At 36.2% G+C, this 14,160-nt stretch overlaps 1 protein-coding gene across 1 annotated transcript in view; it reads right to left on the reverse strand.

Moving 5' to 3' along the window:
* HCN1 (hyperpolarization activated cyclic nucleotide gated potassium channel 1) overlaps positions 1–14,160 on the reverse strand; it is a 399,792-nt gene that overhangs the window by 74,628 nt on the left and 311,004 nt on the right. The gene's annotated exons all lie outside the window — the stretch shown is intronic.

The following is a 14,160-nucleotide window of genomic DNA, read 5'->3' on the forward strand; positions in this document are numbered from 1 at the left end:
ATTTCAGGTTTTACTCCAGACCTATGAAATCAGAGTCTACATCTTAAAAAAAGATTCTCAGATGACCTATACACATTTAAGTTTGAGAAACATTCCCTTGAAGTTGCAAATGCAGGTAGTCATGAGACCATACTTTGAAACAATTAATTAGAGCCTCCCAAATGAGTTTCATTGCATAGATGATAAAATTGAATACAAATAAAAAAGTAGGTAATAAAACTGGATAAACATACTGGAATAAGATTCTTCCCTTAAAAAAACACATTTGCTGTGTTTTGGAGAACACATGGATATTTTTTTTTTTCCTCACATCTTTTCCTGATGACTTAGAGGTCTCCCAACTCCTTGTCCATAATTAGTGTATTTGTAATTGGTACTTGATAACACATACATCTAATCAGAAACAGCAACCTATTATATTTCTTCAACTTTTTGGACATACTTTCCTTTCACATAACATTCCTATTTTTAAGACATTCCCTTTTGGAGATTAGTATTCTTAAAGGAAATACAACTTTGTCATGAGACTTCTTTATTTGGTCACCAGACTGTCCCCCAAGTATTTAAAGCTTGCAGGCCTATATATATCTCTCTCTGAAGCAACTTGATTATGATTTAAGCATTTTATATTTAGACACCAATGCTTCCACTGTCACTTGTGTAAGTGGCTTCTAGCATGTACTTGAGAAGGATTGGTTAATTTTTCCTGAAGAGCTCAGAATCTGTATGCCTACCTAATCTTGGTAACCCACTTCTAGAGACCTGGGATTCAGTCTGCTTGACCCTCATGCAGCTGGTCCATAAGAAAGAAGTTTCAGTGACCTCTATAAGACTGCTGTGTAGGATAAAGTTGATTTGCAGCTGGACTGAAAAAGCTCTATCTTTATTTCTAGAGACATCCATGCATCTGATTTTTTTCTTTTAGCCAAAAAGAGGGCAGTGGGATATTTGATGTACTGTTTAGGGTCCGAGGCTCCACTGGGAACCCCAAGTTTAACTTTTGCACTAATGCTTTGCAGCTAGTCTATCTGGTTTGATTATTCTGGCTTGACTTTTTTTTTTTAATTTTTTTTTTTAAAGATTTTATTTATTTGCGAGAGAGAGAATGAGAGACAGAGAGCATGAGAGGGAGGAGGGTCAGAGGGAGAAGCAGACTCCCCGTCGAGCAGGGAGCCCGATGCGGGACTCGATCCCGGGACTCCAGGATCATGACCTGAGCCAAAGGCAGTCGCTTAACCAACTGAGCCACCCAGGCACCCCTGGCTTGACTATTTAAAGAGCTACTGAGAGCTTTGTTGCTGAGCTCCCCCCCAAACCAAGGCTCCTTGCACAGATTTTGGTGGATCAAGCCAGAAACTCAGCATGTTCCACATGCCTGAAGATTGAGCCCACGGGGAGCTCATGTTGGGGAAAGGTTCTTGGGCCTTTGATGCCATGGGTGCATTCTCTTTCTCCAAAGCCCTGTAATCCTTTGCCTTTAAACAAATGCCTCATACGAGTAAAGTCTGGTGAATCTTGTTAAATATTCAAACTTGGGAAAACAATAAAACAGCTTAAGAGCACAGGACTGCCACAGTTTTGACACTTACTGCATTGATGAAAGTCCTTTCAGTTCTGGACAAATAAAGGATTCAACTTTCTTCAGGACCAGTAGGGGTCAAGTAATCTCTGTTTACTCTTCTCAAAAAACTGCTTGCCCAAACATTGCTTCGATTGGTGAGAATCTTTAACCTTAGCCAGGGTACTAAGCTCTAGATTTCTCTGTTTTTTGCATGCATTTCAGTGGGCATGGGAGGCAGCCTTAGAAGTTAGTAGTATTTCAATTCATTTTTACAAAATTTGTGCCTATTTGCAAGGGCCTACTCATCTAGAGAAACAAATAATCTGCTCAATGTCTATCTTGAATTAGAAAACTAATCCTTGATCAGCTAAATACAAATGTTACACATAAAGTTATTTTATTTTTATGGAAAGTTAGGATTGGTGGAATGTAGTTATTTTTCCTCATATGAATCATTTAATCCCTTTATACTTGAGTTTACTAATCTACAATAAGAGAGTGTTTCACCAAATGATCTTCTTTGTTCTTTCAGACAAAGTTCTATGAATATTTCTTGTCATTTAATCATACTGAGTTCAATTTGATTTTTGAACCCGTATTACATATTTTAAACATTAATCCATTTATAGTAATTATTGATCTACCAAATATTAACTGATTGCTGCATGCCAATGGTTCTCAAACTGCAGTTAAGGTGAAGATAAATCACCAGGATCACAGGGAAGCCTGTTAGAAATGCACATTGGAAGTTTTCACCCCAGACCCACAGAACCAGAAGTTCTAGCAGTCTGTGTTTTAAAAGGCCTTCCCTACATTAAAACATCAGAACTACTTCTATCTGCCAAGAACTGTGCTATCTTAGGGCATAAGGAAGCACTTTTGAGTGAGAGTAGGGGACAGAAAGGAAATTCAGTTTTGGAAAGTTAAGTTTAAGATGCCTATGGCACATCCTAATGCTTATATGTAGGTCAGGCACTTAGAAGAAAAAATATACACATAGTCAATGACTAAGAGATCACTGAGGGATAATGTGTCAAATAAAGAGATTTAAAAAAAAAAGTGGAACCTACATTTTAAAAGCAGTTGGAAATTGATCAAGTTAAGGGAACTGAGATTAGCCAGCCAGATGTGACAGAACCAAAAAACCTCGACTCAGAGCAAAGAAGGATAAAGTTTCAAGGGGCGGGAGGTACTCAAAAGAAGTATATTCTAAGAAAAGAGGTATTGCACCATAATCAGTGAATTTGGAAATTAGGTAATGATCTTTGTTAGAACACAACACTTACCGAAAACAGGAGCTACTTCTTTTTGTCTGTTTCCCTATACCTAACGAGACTTGAAAAAAAATGAATGAAAATAGACCTACCTGTGATGTGAAGAATGAAATAATAATTACTCTTTGAAAAACAACCTAGTGGTCAGTGGATAATGGATTAAACTAAGTGTTGGAAGCTAAATTTAAAAAAACGATAATATGGAAAAGTTTCTGTTAGTGGTTATACTATATGTGAAAGATGACTTGATATATTTAATAGTCACTGATGAAGAGACTTTTGAAAAACAAAGATGCAAATACAAGTATTTCTTGAATATATAAAATCAAAAGTTCATCCCATCAGATCTAAAGAGACTATTGGGGCGCCTGGGTGGCACAGTTGGTTACGCATCTGATTCTTCAGCTCAGGTCATGATCTCAGGGTCTCCGGCTCTGCACCCAGTACACTCTGCTTAGGACTCTCTCCCTCTGTCTCTCTCTGCGCCTCCCCCCTCTAAAATAAATAAAAACATCTTTAAAAATATTAGAAGAGACTATAACATCATTATCATTTAAAATTCTAATGTACTTTTATTTTCAAAATTTTCTGTGCAATTAAAATGATACATAAAAATATTGCATGAACATACTAAAAATGAGATCTAATATATATAATGAAGACAACATTCCATTATTAAACTCACTCCTCCCATGTTACCACTTTCAAAAGGTGTTTTGTCTATATTGCTAAGTAATATGCTTCTGTTTCTAATTCTTATGTGGATCAATTATAGGCAACATTTATTGACTTTTTGCCATGGAAAGGTGGTGTAGCCACTAACAGCCCCCCATACCTTCTCACCCTCTCTCTCATTCTGCAATTGTGTCACTAGTGTTAATTCTTCCCTCGGTCTCTTTTGTAACTTTACATAACATAATTATATCTTTATTTCTTGTTCAGAGAACTCTAGACAAGTTTACCAAATGAAATGTAACAAACTCATTCTTTCATTTCTATTTTTTAACTTTTGTCATCTCTACTTTTATAACATAAAGGTGGATTGTAATTTTGTACCTGAAATTGAACCTACCAAAGCCGTTATACAGTGTTTACCACATTGCCATTACTCTGTTTACCACAATGCCAAGTGCAGCATTTGATGACATTTCCTTTGGTTTTGTGGATTTTTAATGACTTTTATTTTTTGCACAAGAAATTTTTTTCCAGCATCCCTATCCTAGCTGATATCCAGTAGGATTTCCCTTTATAACATCTCTGGTTGGGTTCCCTATTCCCAGAGCCTATGTTTCTCTTTTGTTTATTTATTCATGTTGCTGGAGTCAATCCCCAAGGAAATCACTAAGAAACACTAAATGGGATATAGGTTTTTTGAATTTTTTCTTGTCTGAAAATATCTCTTAAACTCAATTGTTAAACTAACTACATGTAGAATTCTAGGTTCGAACTACTCTAGTTGGTTGTTGAACTTTTGCATTTGATCCTCTATACTGGATATGATCCATGTTTCTTATTATGTATTTCATATATTCCTTGTCTGCATTTCTCCCTACCTTTCCCTATATTCTCTACATTTTCTCTACATTCCCTTACGTTTCTCCTACATTCTTGAATAATCCCTGAAATTCTTAGAGACAATTTAATTCCAAATATCTTCTTTTTTAGATCTTTTATTTCCATAATTTTGTGTTCAGTTTAGAAATATACTACTAACATATGACTTAAAAAAACAATTTTAAGGCATACTTTCATTCCTGAAATGTTTAGGATGTCTAAATAGAGGTAAGTTTAAGTGTCTACTGTATTTAGCTTCAGTAAAGGCTTTGGTGACTTTGCTTTAAGTGGTTTCATTGGACTATGTATAAACATCAGGAATGGGGGTAATTCCAAACAGATTGCAATAACTTGAGAGTGAATGGAAGTAAGAAATGGAAATGAAAACAGCAAGTATAACTATGTCTCTGACCTGTTCTGATTAAGAGGGGAGAGCTAGAATCATAGCATGGTAAATGTAAGCAATTCTAATAAATCTAAAATAGAAGCTTTAATGACATTTATATTGTTTTTATATCTATGAATGATACCTTATCTGAAAACTGAATCACCCTATTTTATATCCCCTACAACTTCATCCCCAATTCTCAAGACCACCAAATCATATAAATTCTACTGCCAGAAGTTTCAATAATTTTCCATTTCCCTGTATCACCATTACTATCATTCTAGTCAAAGTAACTTAATCTCTCCTCTAAACTCATTCCCAACTTTCTAACTATATTCTCTGTATCTATTTGTGCATGCCTGACTGCAACTCTTATTCTTTTCCATAATCCAGACAGAAATCTTTTTAAAGTGCTAACCTTATTGTCACTCCTTTCCCTTAAGCCACTTAATGGCTTCCCATTGCTTTCAGGATCAAGGTCTGACTTCCTGGGCCTATTTGGCCTATTCCTGCTCTATCATATACATTTTCCCTTTGCTCACTATGCCCTGGTATATTACATTTCTTTAATATTCTTAAACTTACCCTAGTCTCTGGATGCTCACGCACTTTCTTCTATCTGGAATGCTGTCCCACCACATAATTTCCTGGCCAATTCCTATTCATTCTTTAACTTTCTTCCTCAAATCTCACTACATCAAGGAAATATTCTCTGACTCCTTGGTCACCTAAAGTCCTCTTGGTATACACTTAGAAAAAATGCTGAGTTTATGCCTTAGTTATTCTAAGAGCACCTGCAGTTACTTGTTAAGTGTCCGTCCTTGCCCGTCTTGTTCACCACCGAACCACTGAAGTGTTTGCACGCGAGTAGTCACCGATTGAAAATCTGGTTTGTTACATACTTTCTGAAAATTCTTTGGGTAAAGGAGACCAAGAATATGATCTCTGACTCTTTTGTGTTGTAATAATGGTATCAGTGGAGGAGGCCAGATAGGGAGAGTCTCCCACATGGATTGAAATTTTGGATTCGTATTTTATTATTACAAGTTGTTATTGTTTATTATTCAGAGAACATTTATTAAATATGAGATTCTGCTTCTAGCCTATTGAAGGTAACCTGGATGAATCTGTTCTTTAAAGAATTACAGTTTCTGTCTGAATCTGTGATATCAGGTTTTAAGTTAAACACAGCTATAAGTAGGAGTAAATTACTGATTAGAAAAGAGAAGCTGCCTTCTTATAATTCCAAAAATGTTTATAACAATTAGGAACACAGCAGAAGTTAATAAAAACACGTGCAAAGTATATGTATTCTATTTGAAAATAAGAAGAGTTTTCTTCATCACCAAGACAGTCCTGTGTACATCTGAAAAAGTAGATAATTTTCAGTTCTCCAAGCATGATTTTACATACTGAATGCTCCTGGAAGATAGGAATCAGAAGGTATACTTTTCATTTTATTATAAAAGCAAATTCCATAAAAATGAAAAGTATCATGGTTATTCATAATTACTCATTAAATCAAATGTACCTCTCGCTTTATGATTCTAACACCAGTCTTCAAATCTATGAAACACTCCATATAAGTAGTCAACTTTTTCTTGAAGTCTTTCTCTTAAGAAGCATTGAATGACTGTATAATGATGTTTTATAGTATCTCAGGACACTTTTTACAATGTAGCACATACCCAGAGCAGATTCTTAGCCTGTGGGATGTCTATGTGTAATTTAAGACTGTAATGATAGGGAGGAGCTAAGATGGTGGAGTAATACGAGGACTTTAGGCTTGCCTTGTCCCTTGAACACAACTAGATAATATCAAATCATTCTGAACACTCAAGAAATTGATCTGAGGACTGAAAACAAATTGCACAACGAGAGGGAGAGAAGAGGCTGCATCATGGAAGGTAGGAGGTGCGGAGACATGGTTTGGGGGAGAAACGGATCACAGATGTTGTGGAGGGGAAGGAACCCTGGTTACAGAGAAGGGAGGGAGGGAGGGAGAGAGAAAGAGGAGTGCACAAGGAAAACACTTCCCCAAAGCCACTGACTGGGAAAACAAGAAGGGCTAATTTTCGAGAGTTTTTACAACCAGTGGAACTCAAAAACTGGAGTTTTAGAGGTCCCATATATGGCAGGTGTAGAGTCTGGTGGGTGTTGCAGTGCTCCTATGGAGAAGGAGCGCAGATAGTCTGGGAGGGGGACAAACTGTGTGATCTTAGGATCCCCTGGGATGCAATGAGAGAGACGGGTCACCCGTCTTGGAGCACATCTGAGAGACGTGGCATTGCCTCTCTGGGGACAAAAAAGCTGGTGGGCGCCATTTCCCTTGCCCTCCCCTCAGCATAAATTAACTTCAATAAGCAGCACAGTGCCAACACTGGCAGCCTAAACCACTAACACCAAGTCCCTTTCCCCCTGTCCTCTGCGGGAGCTGTTTTTCGGGGGCAAGTGTGCCTGAGAACCAATGCAGTGAGCCCTGCCCCCAAAAGAGCACAAACCCACGTCAGGCATCACATCCACTGACCATAAAGTTCCAAAAATCTTCAGCTGTAGTGGAAATAACATCAGGTGTAGACCAGAGCACTCCTAGTTAAAACTTGCTACACTTTGGCCAAGGTCCAAGCACTCCCCACTGCAGGCAAAGAGAAACTCTACAGAGGACTGCTTGAGGGAAAGAGCAGACGAAACACAGTGGCAGAGTGCATACAGCATACACCAGAGACACTTCTGAAGTGCCAGGCCCTGGACAGTATATGACTTCTATTTTATAAAGCCATTACTCTCAGGAGCAGAAAACATAACAGTTTTTCCTAACACAGAGAAAAAGACAGAGACCTAGACAAAATGCCAAGATGGAGGAATTCATCCCAAAAGAAAGAACATGAAAGGGTCATGACCAGGGATCAAATTGAAACTGATATAAGTAATATGCCTGATCCAAAATTTAAACCAACAATCATAAGGATACAGGCTGGTCTTGAGAAAAGCATAGAAGACACCAGGGAGTTCCTCACCACAGAGATAAAAAATCCTAAAAACTAGACAGGCCAAAATGAAAAATGCAAAAACCAGTATTCAAAACCAACAGAATGTAATGATCACAAGGATGGAAGAAGCAGAGGAATGAATCAGTTATATAGAAGTAAAAATTATGGAAAATAATGAAGCTGAAAAGAAGGAAAGAAAAATATTAGATCATGAATGTAGACATAGAGAACTCAGTGACTCCATAGAACATAATAACATTCGTATCATAGGAGTACCAGAAGAAGAAGGTAATGGGGGCAGAAAATTTATTTGAGGAAATTATAGCTGAAAACGTCCATAATCTGGGGAAAGAAACAGACATCCAAATCCAGGAGGCACAGAGAACTCCCAACAAAATCAACAAAAGCAGGTGAACACCAAGACATATCTTAGGTAAGTTTGTAAAATATAGAGATAAAGAAAAAATTCTAAAAGCAGCAAGACAAAAGAAGTCCCTCAATTACAAGGGAAGAGAGATAAAGTTAGCAGCAGATCTCTGCACAGAAACTTGGCAGACAGGAAGACAGTGGCATGATATATACAATGTGCTGAATGGGAAAAATATTCAGGCAAGAATACTCTATTCAGCAGGCTATCATTCAGAATAGAAGGAGAGATAAAGCATTTCCCAGACAAACAAAAACTAAAGGGGTTGGTGACCTCCAAGGACTCTTTGAGTAAGAAAGTAAGATCAAAAGTGACAAAGACTAGAAAGGAACAAAGAACATCACCAGAAACAATTACAAAACAAGTAATAAATGGCACTAAATTCAAATCTATCAATAATTACTCTTGAATGTAAATGGACAAAATGCTCCAATCAAAAGACATAAGGTGTCAGAATGGATAAAAAACAACAGCACCCATCGATATGCTGCCTATAAGAGACTCATTTTAGACCTAAAGACACCAGCAGATAGAAAGTGAGGGTATGGAGAACCACTTCCACTTATTGTGCAAATGGAAGTCAAAAGAAAGCCAGAGTAGCAATACCTTTATAAGACAAACTAGATTTTAAACCAAAGACTGTAACAAGAGATGGAGAAAGGCACTATATCATAATAAAGGGGTCTATCTGACAAGAAGATCTAACAATTGTAAATATTTATGCCCCCAACTTGGGAACACCCAAATATATAAAACAATTAATAAGAAACATAGGGGAAAACATTGATACAATAACACAGTAATAGTAGGGGACTTTAACACCCCACTTACAGCAATGGACAGATCATCTAAGCACAAAATGAACAAGGAAACAATGGCTTTGAATGGCACACTGGACCAGATGGACTTAACAGATATATTCAGAACATTCCATCCTAAAACAGCAGAATACACATTCTTTTCAAGTGCATATGGGACATTCTCCAGAATAGATCACATACTAGGTCACAAATCAGCCCTCAGCAAGTACAAAAAGATTGAGATCATAGCACACATATTTTCTGACCACAACGCTATGAAACTTGAAGTCAAGTACAAGAAAAAATTTGGAAAGACCACAAAAACATGGAATTTAAAGAACATCCTACTAAAGAATGAATGGGTCGACCAGAAAATTAAAGAAGAAATAAAAAAATAAATGGAAGCAAATGAAAATGAAAACATGACAATCAAAACCTTTAGGATGCAGCAGAGGCGGTCATAGTGGGCAGTATATAGCAATACAGGCCTTCCCTTAGAAGCAAGAAAAATCTCAAATCTAACAGTACATTAAAAGAATCATTCACCATAATCAAGTAGGATTTATTCCTGAGTTGCAATGGGGGTTCAATATTCACAAATCAATCAATGTGATACACATTAATAAAAGAAAGGATAAGAATGATATGGATGCAGAAAAAGCATTTGACAAAGTACAGCATCCATTCTTGATAAAAACCCTCAACAAAGTAGGGATAGAGGGACATACCTCAACATCATAAAGGCTATATATGTGTATGTAGGAAAGACCCACAGCTAATATCATTCTCAATGGGGAAAAACTGAGAGCTTTTCCTCTACTGTCGGGAACATGATAGGATGTCCACTCCCACCATAGTTACTTAACATAGTACTAGAAGTCCTAGCCTCAGTAATCAGGCAACAAAAAGGAATAAAAGGCATCCAAGTCAGCAAGGAAGTCAAACTTTCACTATTCACAGACAACATGATAGTCTATGTAGAAAACCCATCAAAAATTTTTTTGACTCCATCAAAAAATTGCTAAAACTGATACACAAATTCAGCAGCCGCAATACAAAGTCAATGTACAGAAATCTGTTGCATTTTTATACACCGATAATGAAGCAGCATAAAGAGAAATCAAGGAATCTATCCCATTTACAGTTGCACCAAATATCATAAGATACCTAGGAATAAACCTGATCAACAAGGTAAAAGATCTTTACTTAATATTATAGAACACTAATGAAAGAAATTGAAGATGACACAAAGAAATGGAAAAGCATTCCATGCTCATGGATTGAAAGAACAAACATTGTTAAAATTTCTCTAGTATCCAAAGCAATCTACACATTTAATGCAATCCCTAACAAAATACCAACAGCATTTTTCACAGAACTAGAGCAAACAATCCTAAAATTTGTATGGAACTGCAAAAGACCCTGAAAACCAAAGCAATCTTGAAAAGAAAAGCAAAGCTGGAGGCATCGCAAGTCTGGACTTCAAGCTCTATTACAAAGGTGATCAAGACAGTATGGTACTGGCACAAAAACAGACACATAGATCAATGGAACAGACTAGAGAGCCCAGAAATGGACGCACAACTATATGGTCAACTAATCTTCAACAAAGCAGGAAAAATATCCAATGGAATAAAGACAGTCTTTTCAACAAATGGTGTTGGGAAAACGCAATGACCAATTATCTATCATCAGTCACTTTTTGGGGGGGGGGGGCAGAGGGAGAGAGAGAGATGGAGGGGCAGAGGGAGAGGGAGAGAGAAAATCTTAAACAGGCTCGGCACGCAGCATGGAGTCTGACGTGGGGCTTGATCTCACCACCCTGAGATCATGACCTGAGCTGAAATCAAGAGTCAGACACTTAACTGACTGAGGCTCCCAGGTGCCCCAATCATCACTTTTTTCTTTTTCTAAAAAATATTTAGGCCAATCATCATTGGATTTATAACTAAGCTATCTTCTTTTTTTAGAAGATATTTTTAAAATTGCCATTTATTTACATGGTAACTGAAGCCATGGTTTCTATTTTGATCCTACATTTAAAAATAAACTAATCTATATATATATACATATACACATATAGCCAGGTTACATGCAAATAAGTTTATCAAGCATTATTTCTAAAATATTTACAGCAGGATTGACTCATTTTCAAGAACTATGCTATAAACACAGCAAAATCTTCAATTCATACATACTGAGGAGGAAGTTTTTTCTTCTTTTTCACTGAACTAATGGCTTTATTTATATAAACAACTAGTATTCTTTTTTTAATTGAAGTAGGAAAAAGTTTCCTTTCCCCAAAAATGGATTCATGTTTTTTTAATTCTTTTAAGCAACATAATTATATCAGAATAAGTCATATAATAATAAAAGTATCCTAATAGACCTAATTTGATTTCCAATATAGTAAATGGGGAAAAAATTAAGAGCAAATCACACATGAAGAAAAGTAGATGGTTGTACAGTTATCTTTTCTGCAGAAGTTTGAGTGAAATACTTCTACTTTATCTTCACTTTTTTATCTTTTTTGGAAAAGCTGGGTAATGAAACATGGGTTTCTCTATAAAAGTGAATTCTCTAGCTGTCAAGATATGGGGAAAGCTTTCTGTGGTAGAGAATAAGTATCTACTTGGACTGGAAAACTATCACAATTACAACCTACCAGATGATCTTAAAATCCTTACAGAAAATACTATCAGATAAAAAGTATTATTTCTCCACCCAGAATGATCTCTTCCAATATAAACATATACTTGCCCTCTGGCTTATGGAACCCAGTGCTATCCATTCAGATATTTTGCAATGGATTATATTTTCATATATTTAAAAATAACCAAGAACAAAAAAACCCTTAAAAATTGTTTACACTACATAGTTAATTCTTTCTGTCTTGTTCTTATTATAGTTTGGTTTAAAAATGGACAGATTCTCAAAAGTTTTCGAAAAGTCACTTTAACACTGTTTAAGACTTAACTGATCAAGTAATTAATAATAACAATAATAATAATGAAAGTTCATTGTATTTATCATTTAGAAGAAAGCACTTAATTACAAAGTAAATTGTTCATATGAAACATTATTACAAATACTATTTTTTAGTAATTACAGAATAAAAGTCAAGGGGATAGATGATTACTAGAAATTGAAAGTCACTATAATTATTATAATAGAGTTAAAATGTGTGCTTGGATATTTTTAAAAGCCCTTTTCTGATCTAAATGGTTTTGATCTTTATTATTACAGTTTTTCTTGGTGTGTGTGTGTAGGAAAATGGTTTTTATACTTAATTTAACAAGAATACTGACTGACATATATGATAACCTCATCACTTTTCATTTTTCAGTGGACCACTTAAAACATTCTACGCTGTCTTAACACTCCTATTTCCCTCCCCCAACATTTTTTTTTCATTCACAGATGATCTTACCTAAAATTTCTAAAAGAAATAGAAACTTTCATTTAAGAATATCTATTAATTCATTTAGAAAGATACCAATATTTTTTCCTTCTCTTCTTGCTCTTATGACAATGGAAGTGTCTCTTCTCCCATTCGAATCTCATCTTTCAACTGTGTTTGAATATCCTTTCTTTATTCCTCCTCAGAAACATTACCTCTTCTCTCTCTAATTGACTCCAGCCAAATAGCATTTAAATATACTCACCTCTCCATTTAAAATAATAGTAATAATAATAAAAATAATAATAATAATATTATCTAACCCTTGGATATTACATATTATTTTCCAGGCATTCAACTAAATACTACTTATATTTACTCATTTAATCATCACAAAAATCTCAAAAGATTGCTACCAGTATCTTCACTTTACAGATTATGAAACTGAGGCACAGAGAATTTAAATAACTTGTGTAAAGTCACACAGCTAATTAATGTTGAAGCTATGTTTAGAACTGAGTCAATCTGGATCTATAGTCTGTGCTCTTATTCTCTACATGACAATCCTGTCTTCAAAAAATGACTCTCAACTGAGCACAAGTAGCCTTCCATCTACCACCTTATACTTTTCCTTTTCTTAACCATTTTTTTGAATGGGTAGTTTATATTCATTATCTCACTGTACGTTTCATTAAAATTGTAAACATTTAATTATAGCTTCTAGTCCTTCTATTCCATGAATACTCCTCTTTATTTCCATGATTTTCCAATGATTGTCATGATACTTAGATACTTTGCAAAGATTTTTCTTATTTAGTATCTGAACAGTACTAAACATGAGGAACAGACACTATTAATGCAACATGCAACCCCTCTGCCCTTGTGAAATGGCCCCCCTCTCACCTCAACCGTACCTATGGTGGACAGTGCGCCTCAGGCTTTCTGCCTCAGGGCTGAGAAGCTTAGAAAACTTGCTCCACTCAAAGTAGAGTTACATGGAAGTCTGGGGATAGGGAAGGGTGTACGTAACTCCTCCCAGGGCAACATTCAACCAAAAAGGGACTTGATTCTACAGATTATGGCCACACTTCCCATTCTTCAGAGAGAGAATTCTAAGGTATGTTTTACATGGTTTCTCAGAAGGTCCCAGTAGGACTAAGTCTCACCTGCCTACATTGGAAAACAATTCTAGTTGTTCATTGGCTTTCCCTTCTCCCCACTCACACTTCCTGCTTCACCATTCTGCCTCTTGGAATTACTCCCCAATAAATAATCTACCACCAAATCCTTTCCTTAGGTTCTAGCAGAAGAACTATTGATCCTTTCCTCTTAAATAGGACACCTTATCCCCTGGTTCTCCAGCTGTATATTCTAGCTCTCTTCTTTCCTTTCTGGCTGCTTTTTGCAGTCTTATTTGCTCGTGTCTCTTCTGTACATGTTGGTGTTTCCAAGACTATGCCCAAGGCCTTTTTTCTTCTCACCTTACATATTTTCCCTTAACAATCCTTCCCACTTGCATTACTTCAGTTATTGTCAATATACCACCAATCTCTAAGTCAATGGCTCTAGCAGGAAACTAATTCCTGATCTCCATATTCACATGGCCTTCTTCCCCTTAAGTATCTACTCTTAAAAAAATGTTTCAAAAGCACATCAAAGACACTATGACCCAAAGTGACATCATCCCCCTTCTTTCTCCACACCTTCTTTATCCAACCAGCAGCTATAGATCTGGCTTAAAGGACAACCATTTCTGTTTCCAACAT

Source organism: Halichoerus grypus, chromosome 2 (genome assembly GCF_964656455.1).
Source record: "Halichoerus grypus chromosome 2, mHalGry1.hap1.1, whole genome shotgun sequence".
Classification (NCBI taxonomy): Eukaryota; Metazoa; Chordata; class Mammalia; order Carnivora; family Phocidae; genus Halichoerus; species Halichoerus grypus.